Source organism: Lactuca serriola, chromosome 8 (genome assembly GCF_051521515.1).
Source record: "Lactuca serriola cultivar US96UC23 chromosome 8, Lser_US96UC23_V15, whole genome shotgun sequence".
In the NCBI taxonomy this organism is placed as follows: Eukaryota; Viridiplantae; Streptophyta; class Magnoliopsida; order Asterales; family Asteraceae; genus Lactuca; species Lactuca serriola.
Window position 1 is genome coordinate 287,845,467 of NC_136415.1, and position 22,398 is coordinate 287,867,864.

At 39.8% G+C, this 22,398-nt stretch overlaps 1 non-coding gene across 1 annotated transcript; it reads left to right on the top strand.

Annotated features, from left to right (window-relative positions):
* The first annotated feature begins 20,074 nt into the window (after positions 1 to 20,074).
* LOC145071677 (small nucleolar RNA R71) lies at positions 20,075 to 20,181 on the top strand. Its single transcript, XR_013690684.1, has one exon. It is a non-coding gene; the product is annotated as a small nucleolar RNA R71 (small nucleolar RNA).
* Positions 20,182 to 22,398: the final 2,217 nt, after the last annotated feature.

Consider the following 22,398-nt stretch of genomic DNA (forward strand, 5'->3'; position numbering starts at 1 on the left):
ACATGTGATTGACATAATAAGTAGCATGATTCTACTTGTATCCCCCCCCCCCCATAAAACATTTAAAACAGTTTAAAACATTAGTTAAGGGGTATGAACTCACCTGCAGTATGTGACTGGAAGTGAACGGCTGTTAACGTATGGAAGGATCGGACAAATGCTTGGTGTCAAGTGAAGACTTAGACACACACAATGATCCTAATTACATATGAAGACATATGTATATAAATAATTAGAGATTAAATCACTAATTATACAAGTATAAACATTTAAGCGTGAGGACAACACTTTTGGTCAAGTGCTAGGAGGCTAATGGGTTGCAACAAAGGAGTGCAATGCCCCTAATGGAAGTTTGAGGTCAAAAGACCATATTCATTAGAGTTTACGGCCCAGGGGAGTAGGCTCCTGGCCGTAAACTCTCAAACAAGCCATGAAATGGTGCATAGAAGTACTACAACTTTAGAGGGGAAATGCTTCAAGGATAGACAAGAGTTTAAGGTACCATATTGACTCCTAAGGGGAGTTTACGGCCCAAAGACCCTTTTCCCTTGGAGTTTACGGCCGTAAACTCCCTTGGGAGGGTTCTTATTGTCTTTTCAAGTGTCTAACAATTCTAGGAACAAGTCTAGGCTTCAATACTTGGATTAAGGGAGGTTTAAGGCACTAAATGGGACCATTTGATGGAGTTTACGGCCATAGAACTCTTTGGGCCATAAACTCCCTCACACATGAGGTCCTAAGATTTTTAACTAGCCATATCTCATCTAGGTACTTGCCCTAAAAGTTTCTTGGCCTATGGAAGTGTCTAGGGTGTCCTTTGACCCCATTTAAGGTAGGGATGGCAAAAAAACCCGAACCCGACGAGAAAACCCGAATCCCGAAGATTTTGGGGCAGGTCGGGTCACTCTTATCGGGTTTCGGGTCGGGTTTCGGGTCATTATCGGGTTTTTAGTTCGGGTTCGGGTCAGGGAGTGGGGTATGCATGCCCCGACCCGCCCCGACCCGAAAAATTATATATATATATATATATATATATATATATATATATATATATATATATAAAATGAAATTTCATCCCTCTAACCCATTTCAGCCACCCGAAGAATTTAACCTTCAATCCCATCACGTATTCCCAATTTCTCACTATTGTGATGAATTTAGTTACGATATTAGACTTTAGTAATTTCTATTTGGTTCACTTATGTTAAGAACTTATTTGTATTTTAAGCATTTATAAGGTTTTAATTTATCAATTGTTTCATTGTAGTTTTCCTAATTTTTTCTGCCACCATTTCCGGGTCAGGTTTCGGGTCTATATCGGGTTTCGGGTTTCGGGTCGGGTTCGGGGATATTTTTAGCCCCGACGGGGCGCCCCGATAAGAAACCCGTCGGGTTTCGGGTCGGGTTCGGGGACAAATATAAATATCGGGTTCGGGTATGGGATATGTCGCCCCGCCCCGAACCCGCCCCGTTGCCATTCCTAATTTAAGGAGTTTACGGCCCAAGAAATACTCTTGGCCGTAAACTCTCCAACACTTTAGCTTTTCATGATTTTTCTAGGTCCTAAACCCATCAAGGTGCTTGCTAAAAATGAAGACTAAGCCCTAGGAAGAGTTTGAAGGGGTTTTGGCCCTAAATCTTGGAGTTTACGGCCTAAGGAGCATCTTGGCCGTAAACTCCCTTCCAAAGTGGGTTTCTAATTGTTTTGTTGGTCTTAAACATGAGTTTAAAGCTTCTAGGTTTTTGTTCTAAGGCTAGGGATCACAAGGCACTCATTTGTGCCCTTTACTTGGAGTTTACGGCCCAAGAGATGGTTCCTTGGCCGTAAACTCCTCAAACTACTTGATTTTGATTTGCTTCAAGCCTCTAATGATCATACACTAAGTCCTTAGATAGATGTCTAACACGGAAATGGGACTATGTGGCCTTTAGGCTTGATTTTGGAGTTTACTCCCCAAGAACGTTCTTGGGCGGTAAACTCCCGGATCTTGTGTTTTGGACATGTAAACAATGTTATAAAGCATATAACAAGTATTAAAACACATTTAGGGAAGTAGACTCACAATCTGGGACGAAAACCCGAAGATCCGTGAGAGAGAAATTGACTTTTCTCTATTTGGAATTCAACTAATGAACCATTTTGGTTCAGAATTCTATTTATAGTCCAGAGATTTTTGGCAGAAAATATTTCTATTCTCGGAATGGATTCTAATGACCTAGAGTAATGGAATTACAGTGTTGCACAAAATCCTAGTGCACCCACTCTCCTAATAACTCCTTAGGTGTAAAACCCTAAAACTGCCAAACTTATTCCAAAAGTTTGAATTTCCACTGAAACTGCTCTACTACTATTGGATTGCAATGGTTTGATTTAGAACAGAAATTTCGGGTTGTCACAAAGGCGGTCTTGAAATCCATCTGATAAACAGTAAAGTTCATGTATAAAGCATATGCAAGGAATATACAGATGGCTTCCAAACGTGCAACCGGAGCATATACTTCAGTGTAATCTAGAACCTCTATCTGCCTGAATCCACGAATGACCAATCGAGCCTTATTGCACACAATCACCCCGTAATCGTCTTGCTTATTTCTAAAAACCCAGCGTGTTTCTAAAGACTTCTTGCCCTTTGGTAACTCTACCAACTTCCAAACAGCCAGTTTTTCAAATTGATTTAACTCTTCGTGCATCGCATCAACTCAACTTGGCTCATTTAACGTCATTGCCACGCTTCTAGGCTCAATCTGAGAGATAAACCAAGAATAGAGACATGGATTGACATATCCACTCCGACTTCTCGTTTTAACTCCTTCTCCCAGTGGACCGATGACTTTATCAATCGGATGATCACGTTGAATTCTTGGTGGGATTGCATGGATGATATCATCGACTAAGACTAGAAGTGTGTTGATATGGAAGAATCTATCTTCAGCTGAATCACTTGGCTCAGACGATCTAGGATCGTGAGAGGTACTCACCATGTATTCATTTGAAATCGGTTCAGGAAAGAGAATCTCCATGAACGATTGAGTAGCAGCAGAAGTATCCCTTGATATGACTTCTCTTTCTGCAGGTGTAAGGGGAGTGGCTTCAACATCAGAGTAGATTCTTTGACTTGGAGAACTTGAGGAAGTACTTGGAGCTGCTTCATCCACTTTTGGAGACGCAGGAGTCACCAGGGGTGGTCTGTACACAACATCTTCATCTTCATCTTCTACAATTGTACTTGAACGTGAGCAGGAACCTGAAACATTATCAGAATACACATTAAAGGATTTAAACGATGATGCATAATCAAATAACCAGTCAGGTCCAACTCTTGCATCTGTCTCATTCTCCTCCAGCCAATGCACGTCATAAGATTCCATAATTTTATTGGTGGCTTTGTTGTATACTCTGCAAGCAGTGCGTGCGGCGTATCCCACAAAATAGCAGTCATCGGCCTTTGAGTTGAATTTGGGGTTAGATTCGAGGTGAAGAAGGGTTCAAGGACATCCAAATATTCTAAAATGAGCAACTGATGGCTTGTGATTGTATAATATCTCGTACACGGTCTTCATCTGATCTTTGTTGATCAGGACTCAATTCTGAATGTAACAAGTAGTGTTGATCGCCTCAGCCCAGAAGAAAACCGGCAATTTGGAATCACAAAGCATCGTCCTTGAAGCGTCCATCAGAGTATGATTTCTCCATTCTGCAACACCATTTTGTTGTGGTGTTTGGACAAAACTGTATTGACGCAAGATTCCCTTTTCTACAAAAAAGTGATCCAAAACAGCATTCTTGAACTCTGTGCCATTATTAGTTTGAAGCACCTTCACCTTCTCACTCGTCTGATTCTCAATCATGACAATGAACTTCTTGATCAAGTCAGCAATACCACTCTTGTTGGATAGAAAGAAAACCCATGTGAAACGAGAGTAATCATCAATTACAACAAGACAATAAGAGTTCTTGTTGATGCTAAGAACGTTGACTGGACCAAACAAATCCATATGCAACAATTAAAGAACCTTGCTGATTGAATTGACCGTCTTTGTTAAACGTGTCTTGCGATGATGCTTTCCCTTAGCACATGCCACACACTTTTTAAAGGTTATGAAATCCTTGCTGGAAGACCATGCACAACCTCATTTTTAGCAAGAAGTTTGAGGTTTTTGGCATTAGCATGGCCGAGACGACGGTGCCAAAGCATCTCATTGTGTTATGAGACTTTAGAGAAAAGACAAGTGACTTGATCGGGGATGTTATTCATGTCAATTCTATAGGCATTTCCTTCTCTTTCAGATCTAACCAAAATCCATTCTTCAGGAATAATGATTTCGGGCTTCAAAATGAGACACTCTTTATTCGTAAAATGAGTGGCATAGCCTTTGTCATAAATTTGTGAGACACTCAACAGACTGTGCTTTAGCTCGGGAGCATAGTTAACATTCTCAAAGCTAAGCACACCATTCGTCACTGTACCCTTCTAAGTGATCTTTATTCCTTCTCCTCTCGCATAGGAAACATAACCCCCATTGACATTCTGAATGTCGTGTAGTTTGGATACGTCTCCTATCATGTGTCTGGAACAACCACTATCGACATACCAAGGTATGATGATATTCCTCTGTAGTTGTTCCTGCACGATGCGCGAGTTTAATTATATTTTAGAACCCTGGTCATAAAAACACTAGGTTTTCTCTTGTTAGCAACAGAATTGACTTTTTCACTTGACAAAACAGATTGATTACTAGATGCACACATAGAACGTTGAGGGATTGGACATTTGAAATTTTGGGCACCCATTTATAATTAGGTTTAGAAACATTTACACGTGTTTTCGAAATGTTTTTCTTTGGTTTCGATCGTTTGGGTTTCCATCTAAGATTAGTCAAAGACTCAGACGATGTCTTTGATGATACTGATCTTGGATGAACCAATTTTGGTCTCGTTAAAGTACCTATTGAATTTTTGTTTAAAAACCGTTTGTTCTTTTCAAGATCAACCCATTTTCTTTCTTTATTAATGTTCCCATCACCATCAACTGAATGAGATCTCAAGGATTTTCTCTTAAGAGATCTTCCTTGTGACTCATTCACTCCCCTTTGTGTATAAAAAGGAACAAATGCACGGTTTGGCAGTTTCGCGCAATATGACCAGGGGTTCCATAGTTGAAACATGTCTATTTCTTTACATAAAAATTGTTACCGCTCTTATCTGATTTAGTGCCTTTATTTCATTCTTTACTTTTCCCACATGTGCATGTGCATGATTCAGATTGAGTAACTGGGTTAGGTGGCGTGTCTGTGCCAGTGACAGATTCATAAGATTTAGATTTATCAGACACATCACCACACTTATCAGAAACATCTGAATCATCACTGTTCACAACAACTACATCATCAGAAACCAAAACATTAGTTTTCAAGTTTGAAACCAAAACATCAGTGTTCATAATAGAAATATCATATTGCAACACAACATTATTATCAGAAAAGCTTTCTCCAGCTGCTTGCTTTCCTTGATTTAGGGGTAAATCTGCATGTGAAGTAGAAGCATTAGTATCTTTTACCCTAAAACTACTCTCCGTCAGAAGTATGGTTTTGCCATACACAAGATGTTCCTCTCTGTCCATCTCTTCCTGGATCATAGGGATAGTAGTGTAATTGTGATTAAAAGGAGGAGGGACACTATCATACCCCAGACCTACTTGATTTTTGTCTTTTCATTTCAATTGTTTCTCTATCATGGTCTCAAATATTTTACTTGACACATCAAATTTTTGAAATTAAAATCAGCATTTTTAAATCGAATTTTTAATGTGTCAAGTTCTGCAATTAAGCTAGCAAGTTGTTTTTAACGAAGTTGTAATTCTCACACTTGTTGCTATAATCTTCTTGAAGTTTCCTAAAATCCTTAATTTTTGCCTCTAATTGTTCTTTTAGAGGTTTTTGGGCCTTCCTAAGGTTATATCCTTCGTACCTGAGTTCTTCATTGTCTCTACGTAATAACTCAATGTGTTCATGTAAAATTTTAACAGTATCAATGCATTTTTTAGAACAAGAAATTTCACTGACCTCTTTCTTCTCAGGCTCGGGAGTGGTAGATACCATGAAGGAGAATTGTAGCTGCATCATTTCTGCTTCAGGATCCTCTTCAACATTTTCCTCAGGTAATTCATTGATCTGTCCTAGATGAGCATTCTCAGGTCCTGAAATGTTTAAGGCCTGGATTTGATCCTCCCAGTCAAATATATGAGCCATAACTGCCAAATTTGCAGTTTCACTGTTGGATGTTGTTCCTCTGTTGTTCACCATTGGTACCATTGTCCTGTCATGGTTCTCTCTCCTATCTGGTTTTGGACACTCACAAGCAAAATGACCAGGCTCATGACAGCTAAAGCATCGTAGTTTGCCCCTATTGAATCCAACTTTCTTGTCTCCATTCATCCCCCAATTGTTCTTTCTCGTCTTCTTGGCAAATTGTTTGGCCCTAAACACCACCATGGGAATTTTCCAGGTAATATCCATTACCTCACCGTCTTCAGGATGAATCTGGTCAAGATCAGCAAAGGAAATTTGAGGAGGCAACTCTCGAGCTAAGAAATCATTGTAACAATTTACGAGACCAGATGCTAGAGCCAGATTTTCTTCACTTTCCTTTGGAATTGAAACATTTGCAGGAGCTTTTGAAGAGGAGGCTGAATGTGGGCTAGACATGGATGGTGGAATAGCATGAGATTGTGGTTGTGGTGTAGGGAAAGTTGAGTTTGTATAACATTGAAAGCTTGGTATTGTGGAACTATGAAAGTTGAAAAAGCATTGTTCGTTGAAATTACCGAGTTTACTGTCGAGTAGGAATGCACATGGTTTATCTCGTGTTGCTTATCATCTAGATCACAAGATTTAATGACGGCCATTGTTTCAGCGAGAGTGAGTCTATTAAGATCTTTGCTTTTCTTGATGACAAAGACGTTCATATCCCATGACTTGGGAAGAGAATTCAACAGTTTCTTATTTATCTCTGAATATGGCAGAAAAATTCTAGTGGTACTCATTTCAGTGGTAAGAGTGATAAACCTCTGCAATTGAGCCTCCAGTGTCTCTTCAAGAACATTATTGAACATGTTGATTTTTTGACGAAGCATGTCTTGTCTACTTTGTTTCATGTCCTTATTACCCTCATAAACCTCTATTAGTGCTTCCCAAAGTGCTTTGGCAGAGGTGTATTCCTTGAAATCTTGAGCAATATCAGGGGATAAAGCCATTGTCAGAGTTGCGAGTGCCCTTTCCTGTTCCTCAACTTTTTGAAAATCCTCATCAATGTAGTTTTCAAAATCTTTGTCAATTATAACTCCATTTTCAATAGTGGTGGTAATCCTAACAGGGCCTCTAAGAATGCTGCGCCAGACTTTGAAATCTTTCATTTTGATATATTTTTCCATTCTGTATTTCCATTCAGGAAATCCTTCGGAAGACAGTTCCCATGATTGAATCCAACTCCTGATGAATTGCACTATTTTGTGGTTCCATTTTTTAATTTTAATCAAAAATAAACTTGTTTGAAAATTAAGGAAAACACAAACGAAAAAAGTTTTTGGTCGAAAAAAGTTTTCGATCGAGAAGCGTTTTCGGTCGAAAAGAGTTTTTGGTCGAAAACTGTAGAACAATGATCAACCGAAATGTAACATCCCAAAATCAAGACCCAAATTTTTTTTGCTTAATTATACTACTTATGAAAATGATTTACAGAAATAATCGTTGTTATCATTTCAAACATCAAGTCACAAATTACAAGTCTGAAAAACCATATCATCAAATAGTAAAATGTCAAAGTACAATCTCAGGGTTATAAAAGAGGAAGTCATGTGTGTGCCATGCACTGCTACCCTGTCGGTTCCTTTCCCTTAGCTGAATAGGTACCTTAAACCAAAACTAAAAACTGTAAGTACGAAGCATAGTGAGTTCCCCCATCATACCACATACCATACAAACATACATACTGCCGGACAATTCTGGGGTGCCCGACCTACCCATGTCAAGCCATTATGGGGTGCTGACCTACCCATGTCAAGCCATTCAGGGGTGCTGACCTACCCATGTCAGACCATTATGGGGTGCCTGCCTACCCTTCGGTCTATCTCACCCTGTGATGCGGACTATTTCACTCCTACTACTATCACATAATAACATATCATAAACATGTTGTCAGACATATCTGGGGTGTCCGACCTACCCTTCGGTCCTAACGACCAAATCGGGGGACTATTCCCCTCTTACTACCACTATCACATAGAACATATCATACTGGCACATGGAACACATCAAGTAATAGCAAACCAGAAAATTATCACAAAGACAATCATCTCAAATGTAATTAACTACTAGTGGGTCGGCCTTGGTGCCTTAGACCCACTTCTACTGAAGGGTAACTCACCTCAACGTCATGTAGTGTCTGTGATGTCCTCGGTGTGAAAATCGACTCTCCCCGACTCCTCAATCCCTACATGACAACTTTTCCAAGTTATCAATTCATACTTATAACCCTTACAAGAGTCACTCAAATCCAAGTCAAAGTCAAAGTCAAATTTTGGTCAAATTCAACATCTGGTTGACTCGAATCTCCTTGTTGGCCCGCCAACTCGTCGAGTCCCTATATCCACAAATGCCCTAATCCCGTCCCTACTCGTCGATTCTAGCAAGTGCTCGACGAGTTCTCCTGTAACAAAACATCAGACTATCTTCAACCGATTTGACGAGTTCGTCATTGAACTCACCGAGTTCATCTTCAACCATAAGAAGGAGTTAGGTCTATGACTCGTCGAGTTCCCCTTGAACTCACCGAGTCCGTTTTCATGTGGCTGGAACATTGCCTTGAACTCGTTGAGTCTGTTCATCCACTCACCGAGTCCTATGATTTCCAGGTCCCTAGTGAACTTAAACAACTAAAGAACCTTCGATCTTAACATCTGGTCCATAAATAGAAAGGATTTGGTGGAAAATACACTCTAACTCGCCGAGTCCCATGAACGACTCGCCGAGCCCATCTTTGTGCAAAACTATACAGTCGATTATAATGGGTCTTAACGCATCAAAATCATAGATCTGGCCTCCTAGGTTCCATTTTATACGTAAAGCTACAAACTTGATGTACATGCATAGGGCCTTTGGCTCAAAAAGCCATAAAAGAAGGTCTACAAGATGCATGGGGTGTTTATGGCAACAAAGTTGGCACCTTTACACCATAAAGACCCCCAATAGTTTAAGATCCGAAGTATAACTTCAAGCATACCCACAAAATCCGATTTTAGCTTCTCTATACTCATAAAAAAAGGTAGAAATAGCCTCAAATCAAAATCTAAGAGATAGATGGTTAAGGTTCCAGCTTTTTACGTTAAATGAGCTGAGAATGGAGTAAAACTTCTGGATCTCCTTGCTTCCACTTGAACTTCCAAGCTTCCTTCTTATTCTCCAACTTCAAACACACACAAAAGGCACCAGAAGGCTTAAGAACACTCAATAAGGGTTTAGGGTTTCAATCTAGGGCTTCTCTGAGTTGGGAGGGTGTTGGAGGCTGGTTTGGGGCGAGATATAGTGTTTAAATTGGGTGCATACCCTAAACATTAGGGTTTCATCCAGACAGCTCCTACTCGCCGAGTCGGTCTCCCGACTCGTTGTGTAGATCACTAAAACCCCCTCATAATGTCGAGTCTACTTGACGAGTTGGGCCTCCAACTCGTCGAGTCACATAGTAAATTACAACATTACTTAAATTTAAATATGTACTAAGAAGCGGGTGTTACATATCTCCCCCACTTATTTTAGACTTCGTCCTCAATGTCTGCTGTTGAATCCGAAAAAAGATCATGGTAGTGCTCCCTCATCTCGTCCACCGGCTCCTAGGTCCATTCCGAGCTTTTGCGGTGCTGCCATTGGACCTTCACTACTTCCACCCACTTGTATCTCAGATCCTTTGACTTCCTGACAAGGATAGCTACTGGCCGCTCGATGTAGTTCAGGCTGTCATCCACCCGAATATCCTCCAAAGTCACCACTGACGAGTCGTCCACCAGGCACTTTCGTAATTGGGAGACATGAAAAGTGCTGTGAATCTGGCTGAGTTTGGCTGGCAGGTCCGGCCTATACTCCACCTTGCCTACCTGGGATGCAACCCTGAATGGTCCAATGTATCTGGGGCCTAACTTGTCGCGCTTCCTAAATCGGATGACACCTTTCCAAGGTGACACCTTTAGGAGCACTGATGTGTGTCAAATGAGCTAGTTTTAATCCTACTTTTAGTTAATAAATTAAGCACACAAAGGCAGTGAACCTGTCTTTTAGTGGTATAGTTGGATAAGTAGGGTGTCGAACTCAGGGAACGGAAATTAATCTAATAACTAATTTTAACTAAGCAAGAAATAAAACTAAAAGGGTTTTTTCTCTAGTTTTACAAGACTAGAAACTTAAACACAACACTTAAGCACTTAACTAACTAAACAATTAAAGCAAATGACAAATTCACCAAATTTAATAAAGGGTTTCTGTTTAGGTTCAACCAATTTACTCCTATGGTTATTTAAATGGTAGATTAATTATTATTGGTTACCAACTATAGTGGTTAGGTTCATGTTCATTACTCCTAACCCTTAGACAATTAATCAATTCAAGCAGTGGCCAATTGTTTAAACTAATTAATTCCCTAGTTCAATTGTTTGGATTAAATAAGATTTGTAATTGGTTAATCAAGTTGGCGTTTCAATTAACCTCTTGTTTGTTGGTTTCTCAAACAAGCTCACACATTAATTTACCCATTCTTTAATTAATCCTAGTTTCATATTCATTATTCCTAAGCATATGACGAAGTGTTCACATAACATATGAGGTTAACAACTAAGAGATGTTCATGCAGCTTAATTGCCTTCCAATTAACAGAAAATAGTTGTCATTAATGCATAAGGTTCTTTAACAAACTTAATTTAATAAAATCACCAAATAACAATCAATCAAAAAGTATAATTAAACCATAGGAGTAACTTGGTCTTCCCCAACAGAAACAAAACGAATTTAGTTCATAGTCATAGCAAAAACAAACTCAAAAACAATTTCAAGTAAGCTAAACATGCTTAATTCCTAAAGTAAAGTGGAATGATTAACCTAAATTGCCTTGATTCTTCAAAGGATTGAAGGTTAGGGTTTCTCAGCTCTCCCAAGGGTTCTTCAATCGCAAGTGAAGCTCCAAAAACGCCAGAAGTCCCCTCCATTCGGATAATGGTTTGGTATTTATAATTATCACAAAACAGGGTGTACTCGGCGAGTAACAGACCCAACTCGTTGAGTAGATGCTTGTTATCTGCCTTATACCAGGAGTCTTGACTTATCTTCTGGAATATTCTAGTGTACTCGCCGAGTAAGCTCGCAGACTCGCCGAGTAGCCATGCTTTTGTCCCTCATTCTTCATTCTTTGGTGTCTAATTGCTTCTCCTTGTTCCCTTTCACTTCCAAGCATGTCTTTTGAACTGAAAACAAAATTTAAACATTATTAAGTACCTTTTGTCCACATTATACAGATAATTAGCTAAAAATGATTAAAAATGTATGCTAAATATATGACTAATTATGCAAATATCAAAATACCCCACACTTGACTTTTGCTTGCCCCCAAGCAAAATTGAATTTTAACACATTAGAACTACTTATGACAACTCCAATCTAACCCAGCCATTATGCCAAGACCGTAATGCATGCATTTGTGTCTAAAATTTTCCTAAATACCCCCATACTCTAAATACTCACAATCCTCATAAACATTCGCCCACTCACCCCGAACTATGCTCATTTTATGCATCCCTCCGAATCCATCCTCAGAAAATCTCTTAACCTCAAGGTATTTTTGGTTGAGCAACCCAAGCATACATAATCTAGATAATTACAATTTATGATACCACATTGGAGCTCTTTGGAATTCTTCATTTCTTTGGCATTGGATCTTTGATCTCTTTGAATTCACCACTTTGTTGTTTGATTTTTGGTATCTTCAACTTTTTTGCACTTCTTTGGAATTTTTGATCTTCTAATTTCATATTTGACTTTGATGCTCCAAAAATTCTTCAAAATTTTCTTGTAATTTCTCTCTTTTTTTTCTTTACATGTACCTCACTTTTTTCACTCAAAACCCTACATGCTTAAGCAGGGGCGCTCAACCTCAACCTTTATTGACTAAAGATAATAATTTTCCTGGATACATTTCTGGTACACGATGCTAAACATATTGCATCCTTCGGGCTAAGCAAGGTCGTGTTTTTGTCCCATGATTTCACTAGAATAAGGAAGCCACAAATGCACTAGAACGTATATAGGCTCAACTAAACATTTGGGTTTTCATGCAATCATCAACACAATTCTAACATGGAATCCTAATTACTTTTACTAAAATTTTCTAAATTAATTCCTAAGTAATCTTTTTGGTATGCAACATTTTTTAAAATTAGTCCTAAGTTAAGATTCTAAATTTACTAATATGTGACCAACCCCCTACCCCACACTTATTTTATGCAATGCCCTCATTGCATATCATGAAAAAAAATAAAAATGCAAACTATAGAGAGAATTGGAACAAACTCCCCTGGGGTAGCAGTCGATAGGTTGCTAACTCTTCTTTTCAGCTCCATCTTCAATTGACTTTAGACATGGGAACGGCTCATCCATGTCTTGGGTGTCATTCGTCTCGTGTGGTTGACAGCTCGAAAATATCAAGGAAAAAGCTTCTTAGAAATCTCCAGTAACAATTCTTCACGAAAAATGGACAAGTACTGCAGTGAAAATGCTCAACACAGCTCTGGAATTCAAAAAATGTCAATCTACTTGGCGAGTAGTACCGTGTACTCGGCGAGTATCTCTTAATTTGCAATTATTACGTGTAATGACCCGTGTACTCGCCGAGTAGAAGTTGTGCACTCGGCGAGTAGGCACTGTGTTGCCAAAACTGATCCAGCTTGTGTTCTTCTTGATTCAGGTTTTGAATTTGAATAATTATTTGACCCTTTCTCTAAACCTTTCAACAGCAACACCCTCCATTACTCTCAACTCTAACGGACTCAATCCTAAGGACAAAACTTCACACTTTTACTTGAACGTTCCTCACTTTCCTACTTCAACCTTGACCCTTAATCACTTTAATATGCTTCCTAACCCTTTAATCCTGAAAAAAATGCAGACAAAAGTGAAAGCAACCAAAACAAAAGTCCTAACAAGAAATACAATCATCCAAGTTTAACAAGTTGTCCAAATCAAACATCACGAAAATAAATTAAAAACACAAAAAAAAACATTCTTCATTCTTCTTCCTCCATATTAGCTCCTCCACTTCCTCCTTCTTCATGCCTTCTCCTCATCCTTTCTTCCCAACTCATGATGTAGGGGTAGCCGGGTCCGGGTCTTGGAGCGATGTTCATTTGTTGGAAGAGGTATTCAAATGATTGATTGTTATAGTTGACCCCTCTTCCAATGTCATCCAAGTAGCGCCGGTACTCAAGTTGATTCCATCCATCATTCTCTTCTTCCACCGGAATAACCGGTGAGTCTTCCCGTACCCGCTCGCTTCTTTGTCTCACTCGCCTTCACGGCTCCTCGTGGATAGCCGGCTCATCCGCATGAGGAATAGAAAAAGAATCACCAAACTTTTCCATAATTCTTGCCCTCCTATACAATGCGGTGTTGAACGGAGGGGGGTAAATGACCGTTAACGCCCTTGACTCTTGCAGATCTAGTACCCCAAATGACCTAGCTAGACTCGTCACAAACATCCCTCCATTGATCTTGGAGTTCATCTTCTCCTTAACAGCCCCTTCCGCCAGATACTTAGCTATGAAATAGGGGAGATTGCAGAAAACATTGGGAGTAATAATACTCCAAAGATAAAAGATGTCAAGGGTCGGGACCTTGTCCCAGTCTTTTCCTCATATTGATCGTGCTTGCAACGAACCGATGAATGAGACGGTGGATTGGTGAACGTATATGACCCTCCTGTGTGGTAGATGGGATGTACACCCGGTTAGCAATAGTGTTCCACCAGGTAGAAGCAACCACTTCCTCGGGAAGATCCTTGTGGCAATTCTCTAAAAAGGCTTCAAAATATTCATTCAACATAGTGCTTTGCTCATAGATTCCAAGCCTCTATGAAAATTCTGCCATGCTGCATTGTCGCAGCTCCCCACCCAAAGAAAAAGAAAGTAAATTGGGATTGTAGTACTCACTACCACCTCGGAAAGAGATGGTAGCAAAAAATTCCCAACATAATTCAGCATATACCGGTTGTTGAATTTTGAATAGCTGTAACCAACCATCACATATGATGGTTGAATCCCCTAAATTACATTCCTTCACCAAATATGGTGTTAGCTCTTCTTCCAAACCAACTTTCCCTAGCCAATCCCAATCCACCGCATTGGGTAAATGAATCTCCTTCTGTTTCAAAGCCTCCAACTTGTTCTTTGCACGGGCTTGAGACGATTTGGATGTGATTTGGCAGAACGAGAGCCACGGGATGTCCCCTTGGCTTCCCTCTCTTGAAGACTGGCCCCTTCTGGACATGGTATCTGCATAACAACATTAAGAAAGCACAAACAAACAACACCCAGCAATTAAAATCGAAATAAACAGATCTATATAGCCTCCTACTCGCCGAGTTCATGTCCTACTCGGCGAGTAGGATGAACAGCGGGACTAAAAATTTGTTGAAGATATATGGGCTGTCCAAAACACCCAATTTCTCACAAGGGTTTGTTGTACTAAGTCTAATAACCACTCATCCAAAAGAAATTTCTCCTAACATCTCCTAATTCATGGTAAAATTAAAACCCTAGAATTTGAGGAAACCCCCAAATCCGAATTTAGACAAAATAGGGGCAAATCAATGATAAAGCTTGAACCTTTGATGATTTTTAAGTGTAAAGATCATACCTTTTCCCTTGAAAGTCGAGGATTAAGCCAAAAATCGAAAAAAAAATCACAGAAATTGCTTGAAGGAGGCTGTGCACGACGAGTGTGTGGGTAAAATGGGTGAAAACCCTTATTTTTCAGATTTTATACCGTCTGTGTAAGTTGGCTACTCGCCAAGTAGAAAAGATCTACTCGCTGAGTAAAATTGCTTTTGCGCATTTTCTGGTTTATTTGGGCAAGTACTCGCCGAGTACTCGTACCTACTCGGCGAGTAAACCTTGCAGTTTGAAAAAAAAATGAATTTTTTCTCATTTTTAACCCTTCACCCCACATTCTAAGCATTGCTTGCCCTCAAATTTCCAGAAGAAGACGAATGAAAAAGATCCTAAAACAATTAAAAAGAAAGTAAAGGAAAGAAAATGCAAACTCTAAACTCGAGTTGCCTCCCGGAAGCGCTTCTTTTTAAGGAGTCATTAGCTGGACTCCTCCCCCTCTACGTGGCTGCAATCCATTCCAGCAACATCAACTCTTCCATGCCTTCATTCCTTGGGACTCCTTCTTCATACTTTTTGACCCTATGTCCATTGACCTTGAAAGGTGTTCCATCTTTTGACAATAGCTCTATAGCACCATGTGGAAACACCGTCTTTACCAGAAAAGGACCATCCCATCTTGACTTGAGTTTTCCCGAGAAGAGTTTTAGCCTTCAATTAAAGAGCAATACCTTTTGGCCTTCATGAAATTCTTTATTTTCCTTGATCCTCTTGTCATGCCAATTTTTAGTTTTCTCTTTATAGATCAAAGAACTAGTGTATGCATCATTTCTAAGTTCCTCAAGAGCATTCATTTGCATTAACCGATTGTTCTTGAGCTCCTCCATGTTGAAGTTGCACATCTTTAAAGCCCAAAAAGCTTTATGCTCTATCTCCACTGGCAAATGACATTGCTTTCCATAAACTAACCTATATGGTGTAGTACCAATAGGGGTTTTGAAAGCTGTACGGAAGGCCCAAAGTGCATCGTCTAGCTTATCCGACCATTCTTTTCGATTGCTCCCCACCGATTTCTCCAAAATTCTTTTTAAAGCTCGATTTGTCACTTCGGTTTGTCCTCTAGTTTGTGGATGATAGGATGTAGAAAATTTATGGGTTACCCCATATTTCCTTAGCACCTTCTCTAGTGGATCATTGGAAAAATGAGTGCCTCGGTCACTTATAAGAGCTTTCGGGACCCCAAATCTTGAAAATAACTTCTTTAAAAACCGCACCACCACCCGACCGTCATTAGTTGGCAAAGCTTGTTCCACCGCCCACTTGGATACGTAATCCACCGCCACCAATATGTATTTGTTGCCTTTGGACATGGGAAATGGTCCCATGAAATCGATCCCCCACACATTAAATACTTCGCACACTTGGATACTATGTTGTGGCATTTCATTTCGAGATGAAATGTTTCCCATTCTTTGACAGGCATCACATTCTTTGACAAATTGGGTTGCATCTCTAAAAATCGTGGGCCAGTAAAACCCAATGTCAAAGATCTTCTTAGCGGTGTAATGTGCTCCATGATGTCCACCCGTGGGCCCGCTATGACAATGCTCCAATATTTTCCGGCTTTCATTCCCGAACACGCATCTTCGTATGATTCCATCCGCGCAGCTTCGGAAAAGATATGGTTCATCCCAAAAGTAATACTTTATCTCGGAAAAGAATTTCTTCTTTTGTTGACTTGTGAGATCTTTTGGGATATAATTGATAGCTAAGTAATTAGCTATATTTGCAAACCATGGTTCTTCTCCCACGGTCACCATAATGTACTCGTCCGGAAAATCATCTCCAACTCTATCTTCTTGCAATCGCGGGTTTTCAAGCCTTGAAAAGTGGTCAACTGCTACATTCTCCATCCCCTTTTTGTCTCGTATCTCTATGTCAAACTCTTGAAGAAGTAGCACCCGTCATATCAATCTTGGCTTGGCATCCTGTTTGGAAAATAAATACTTGATAGCAGAGTGGTCAGTAAAAACTGTTGTTTTAGATAAAACTAAATAAGGACGGAATTTATCAAAAGCATATACTACAGCTAATAATTCTTTTTCCATGGTGGTGTAATTTTCTTGGGCTGGATTTAAAGTCTTGCTAGCATAATATATGGGTCAAAAGTGCTTATCAACCCTTTGACCAAGGACAGCTCCTAATGCAAAGTCACTAGCATCACACATGATTTCAAATGGTAAATTCCAATTTGGTGCAATAATGATCAGGGCATTAGTTAATTTTTCCTTTAGAAATTCAAACGCCTCTAAACACTCTTTAGTAAAATTAAATGGTGCATCTTTTAGGAGTAATTGTGTTAGAGGTCTAGTTATTTTAGAAAAATCTTTTATAAAACGCCAGTAAAAACCCGCGTGACCTAGAAAACTTCTAATGACCTTCACATTAGTTGGTGGGGGTAATTTGGCAATGGTGTCACTCTTCACTCTAGCAAGCATTAGGTCAAGATTTGTGAGACAATCATGGAAGGAAGATCCAAAAACAGAAAAATCATCCATAAAGACTTCCATGAATTTTTCCACCATGTCGTGGAATATGGCTGTCATACACCTTTGAAAAGTCGCAAGTGCATTGCATAGCCCAAAGGGCATGCGTCTATAAGCAAAAGTCCCACTTAGGCAAGTAAATGTGGTCTTTTCTTGGTCCATTGGGTCTATGGGTATTTGGAAATAACCCGAAAATCCGTCCAAAAAGCAATAATAACTATGGCCCGATAATCTTTCTAGCATTTGATCAATAAAAGGTAAGGGAAAATGGTCATTACGAGTGGCATCGTTTAACTTTCGATAATCGATGCACACTCTCTAACCGGTTACCGTTCGTGTCGGAATAAGTTCATTCTTTTCGTTGGTTATGACTGTCATCCCTCCTTTCTTGGGCACCACTTGGACCGGACTCACCCACGGGCTATCGGAAATGGAATATATGATTCCCGTATCTAAAAGCTTGACCACTTCTTTTTTGACCACCTCTTGCATATTTGGGTTTAGTCTTCTTTGGTGCTGCACAACCGGCTTTGCTCCTTCTTCCAGGTCAATCTTGTGAGAACAATAAGAGGGGCTTATCCCCTTGATGTCGGTGATGCTCCATGCTATGGCCCACTTTCGCTTCTTCAAAACTTGCACTAGTTCTTCTTTTTCAGATTTGGAAAGGTCAGAGGCTATAATGACTGGCTTTTGATGGCCATCTTCAAGGAAGGCATACTCCAAATGTTCTGGTAACTTTTTGAGCTCAGTTTTTGGGTTCTGTTTGTCGTACTCGCCGAGTGCAGGTAAGGGACTCGGCGAGTTGGTAGCTGAATTTACGAATTCTGTCTTTGCTAAGGATGAACTCGGCGAGTAGCTCGGCCCTACTCGGCGAGTAGAGCTGTCAGATTGCTTTATTAATTCTTCAAACTCAGCTTCTTCCAGCAGCCTTTCAATCTCCATTAAGTCTTTTTCTGCATCAAATTCTTCATCAAAAATTGTGAACTTTATGGGATCTTCACTTATGCATTCCTCCAATAATTCATCAAGCATGTCGATTGAGAATGCTGTGTTGTCATTGTTCCTTGCATACTTCATAGCTTGATCTACCCCAAACGTGACTGAATCTTCTCCTACCCGCAAAGTGAGCTTTGAGTCCCTCATGTCTACTATAGCACTTGCTGTGTTGAGGAAGGGTCTTCCAAGGATGATTGGGACTTGAAGATCCGCCTCCATGTCTAGAATGATGAAATCAACGGGAAATACAAAGTTATCCACTTTGACCAATAAGTCTTCACATATGCCTCTTGGAAAAGTGACTGTCTTGTTTGCTAAGTGAATCGCCATGCGAATTGGTCTTGGTTCCGGGAGATCAAGCTTCTTGAAGAATGAATATGGTATGGGGTTTACGCTTGCTCTCGAATCGGCCAAAGCATGAATGGTAGCCAAGTTGCCAAATTGGCAAGGTAAAGTTAAGCTCCCCGGGTCACCCTTCTTCTTTGGTAGCTTATTTAGCATAGCAGCTGAGCAGTTTTCATTGAGGACTACCTTCTTCACTTCCTCCATCTTCCTTCTATTAGTGAGAAGTTCCTTAAGGAACTTTGCATATTTGGGCATTTGTGCGACAGCTTCAATGAAGGGTATGTTAATTTGAAGAGCTTTAATGTGATCTAGAAACTTCTGGTATTCCTCTTTCAGCTTCTCTTTCTTAGCTCGGGTTGGGTATGGCAATGGCGGTTGGTAAAGCTTTTTAGGGGTCTGATCCTTCGGATTTGGCAGTGGACTAGCCGAGTCCATATTTGGTTTTCTGCTTCCTCCTTCTGTGATTCTTTGGGTGCTTCATTATGAATAGGGGCCAGAGGAGTGATTATTTTCCCACTTCTTGTTGTAACTATATTTATGTGCGCGCCTCGTGGGTTATTTTTGGTTTTACTAGGAAGTTCGCCCGGTGATCTTTGGTTGATTTGTTGAGCAAGTTTCCCTAGCTTCGTTTCTATGTTGTGGATAGATGCTTGCTGGTTTCTAAGCATGGTCCTTGTTTCTTGAATTGCAACATCATGATCACTATGTCTCTTTTCTGAAGCAGCAACGAATTTGGTAAGCATTTCTTCCAAACTTGGTTGTATTTCTTGTGCCGACTCCTCCTTTTGGTAAAAACCTCTTCCTTTCTGCCTGAACTTCTCCTCCTTAGCCTTCTTGTACTCTTCATAAGGGAGCCACTCTTTCTTTGGTTTCCGCCAATCTTCATCATATCGGTCTCCACTTGAGTAACAAACTTGCACCTTCTTGTTTCCATTTTCATTCAAGTCGCAGTCTCTAGTAAGATGAGGCCCATTGCAGTTTTCACACCCCACCCGAATAGCATGGATCGTTTGATCCATTTTATCCATCCTCCTATCCATGGTTTTTAGCATAGCCATGACCGCGGATAAGTCTTCCGTAGCTGCATATGCGGCTCCCCTAGTAACATCATTTCTTGGGTTGTGGTATTCTCTAGAGTGCTTAGAGAATTCTTCAATCAATTCCTTGAGCACCGGGGGTGGCTTCTTCGTGAGCGGGCCTTGCGAGTCAAGTAATTGCCTGGTTGTGACATTGAATCCATCATAGAAGACGGAGACTTCTTGCTGGCTATTAAGGTAATGGTGCGGGCAATTTCTTAGCAAACTCTTGTATCTCTCCCAAGCTTTGTATAGCGACTCTCCAGCTTGTTGTTCAAAGTTGGCAATGGACTTCTTCAACTTGGCTATCTTGGAAGGTGGGAAAAAGTGATCAATGAATTCTGCTTTCATCTTGGCCCATGTAGTGACTGATCCGGGGGGAAGTGACTTGAGCCAGTCTTTTGCAGCACCTTTGAATGTTATTGGAAGCATGCGAAGTAGTTGAGTCTCGCAAGGCACATTTGGAACATTAAAGTAGTCAGCTACATCATTGACTTCATCTAAATGCTTGTAGGCATCTTCGTGGTCTTTTCCATAGAAAGGGATTTCTTTAAGTAAAGCTAGGATATGACCCTTGAGCTCAAAAGTAGCAGTCGCGGGAATTGCGGGTCGCACAAGTCCCGGGCCAGTGTCGTCGCGAATCCTCTTTTTCCATTCCCCCATGGGGATTTCATCAATGTTAGCCATGGTAAGAGCTAACTCGTCCTCAAAATCGGATTCGTGCTCGTACGTATGTTCTTCTTCTTCCTCGGTCTCGTACTCGGTGTCTTCTTTAATCGGGTCTTCGATTGTCAAAGAGGCGCTGGATGCTCCTGATTTGCTGCTCTTCTTCTTCCCAAAAATAGTCTTCAAATTAGACAAAGGTGACTTCTTAGGTGTGTTCGAGCTCTCCACGTCCTTTCCTTTGTTCCTTTTCAATGCGGATTCGGGATCTTCAAATGGGGGTACCAGCGGGGTGTTTGATCCTCTGGTCATGAAAGTCCTGAAATAAAACAAGATAACAACGTAAAAAGAAAAAAAATTGCAACTAAAGAAAATGAAAATTAATCTGCGAAATACTGCTGTACTCGCCAAGTAGGTGCGAATGCACTCGGCGAGTAGCAGTGTAATTTTGAAAAACTACTAAACTTAATAATAAAACTTAAACAGATGCTAAAACCTAATTACTAACTACTAAACTGTAATAAATTAACTTTGTGCTAGTAAACTCACACAAAGGATCGAAAAAATTAGGAATTAGATTAAGTATTTAGAACCGTTCCCCGGCAACGGCGCCAAAAACTTGATGTGTGTCAAATGAGCTAGTTTTAATCCTACTTTTAGTTAATAAATTAAGCACACAAAGGCAGTGAACCTGTCTTTTAGTGGTATAGTTGGATAAAGAGGGTGTCGAACTCAGGGAACGGAAATTAATCTAATAACTAATTTTAACTAAGCAAGTAATAAAAGTAAAAGGGTTTTTTCTCTAGTTTTACAAGACTAGAAACTTAAACACAGCACTTAAGCACTTAACTAACTAAACAATTAAAGCAAATGACAAATTCACCAAATTTAATAAAGGGTTTCTGTTTAGGTTCAACCAATTCACTCCTATGGTTATTTAAATGGTAGATTAATTATTATAGGTTACCAACTATAGTGGTTAGGTTCATGTTCATTACTCCTAACCCTTAGACAATTAATCAATTCAAGCAGTGGCCAATTGTTTAAACTAATTAATTCTCTAGTTCAATTGTTTGGATTAAATAAGATTTGTAATTGGTTAATCAAGTTGGTGTTTCAATTAACCTCTTGTTTGTTGGTTTCTCAAACAAGCTCACACATTAATTTACCCATTCTTTAATTAATCCTAGTTTCATATTCATTATTCCTAAGCATATGATGAAGTGTTCACATAACATATGAGGTTAACAACTAAGAGATGTTCATGCAGCTTAATTGCCTTCCAATTAACAGAAAATAGTTGTCTTTAATGCATAAGGTTCTTTAACAAACTTAATTTAATAAAATACCAAATAACAATCAATCAAAAAGTATAATTAAACCATAGGAGTAACTTGGTCTTCCCTAACAGAAACAAAACGAATTTAGTTCATAGTCATAGCAAAAACAAACTCAAAAACAATTTCAACTAAGCTAAACATGCTTAATTCCTAAAGTAAAGTGGAATGATTAACCTAAATTGCCTTGATTCTTCAAAGGATTTAAGGTTAGGGTTTCTTAGCTCTCCCAAGGGTTCTTCAATCGCAGGTGATGCTCCAAAAACGCCACAAGTCCCCTCCATTCGGATAATGGTTTGGTATTTATAATTATCACAAAACAGGGTGTACTTAGCGAGTAACAGACCCAAATCGCCAAGTAGATGCTTGTTATCCGCCTTATACCAGGAGTCTTGACTTATCTTCTGGAATATTCTAGTGTACTCGCTGAGTAAGCTCGCAGACTCGCCAAGTAGCCATGCTTTTCTCCCTCATTCTTCATTCTTTGGTGTCTAATTGCTTCTCCTTGTTCCCTTTCACT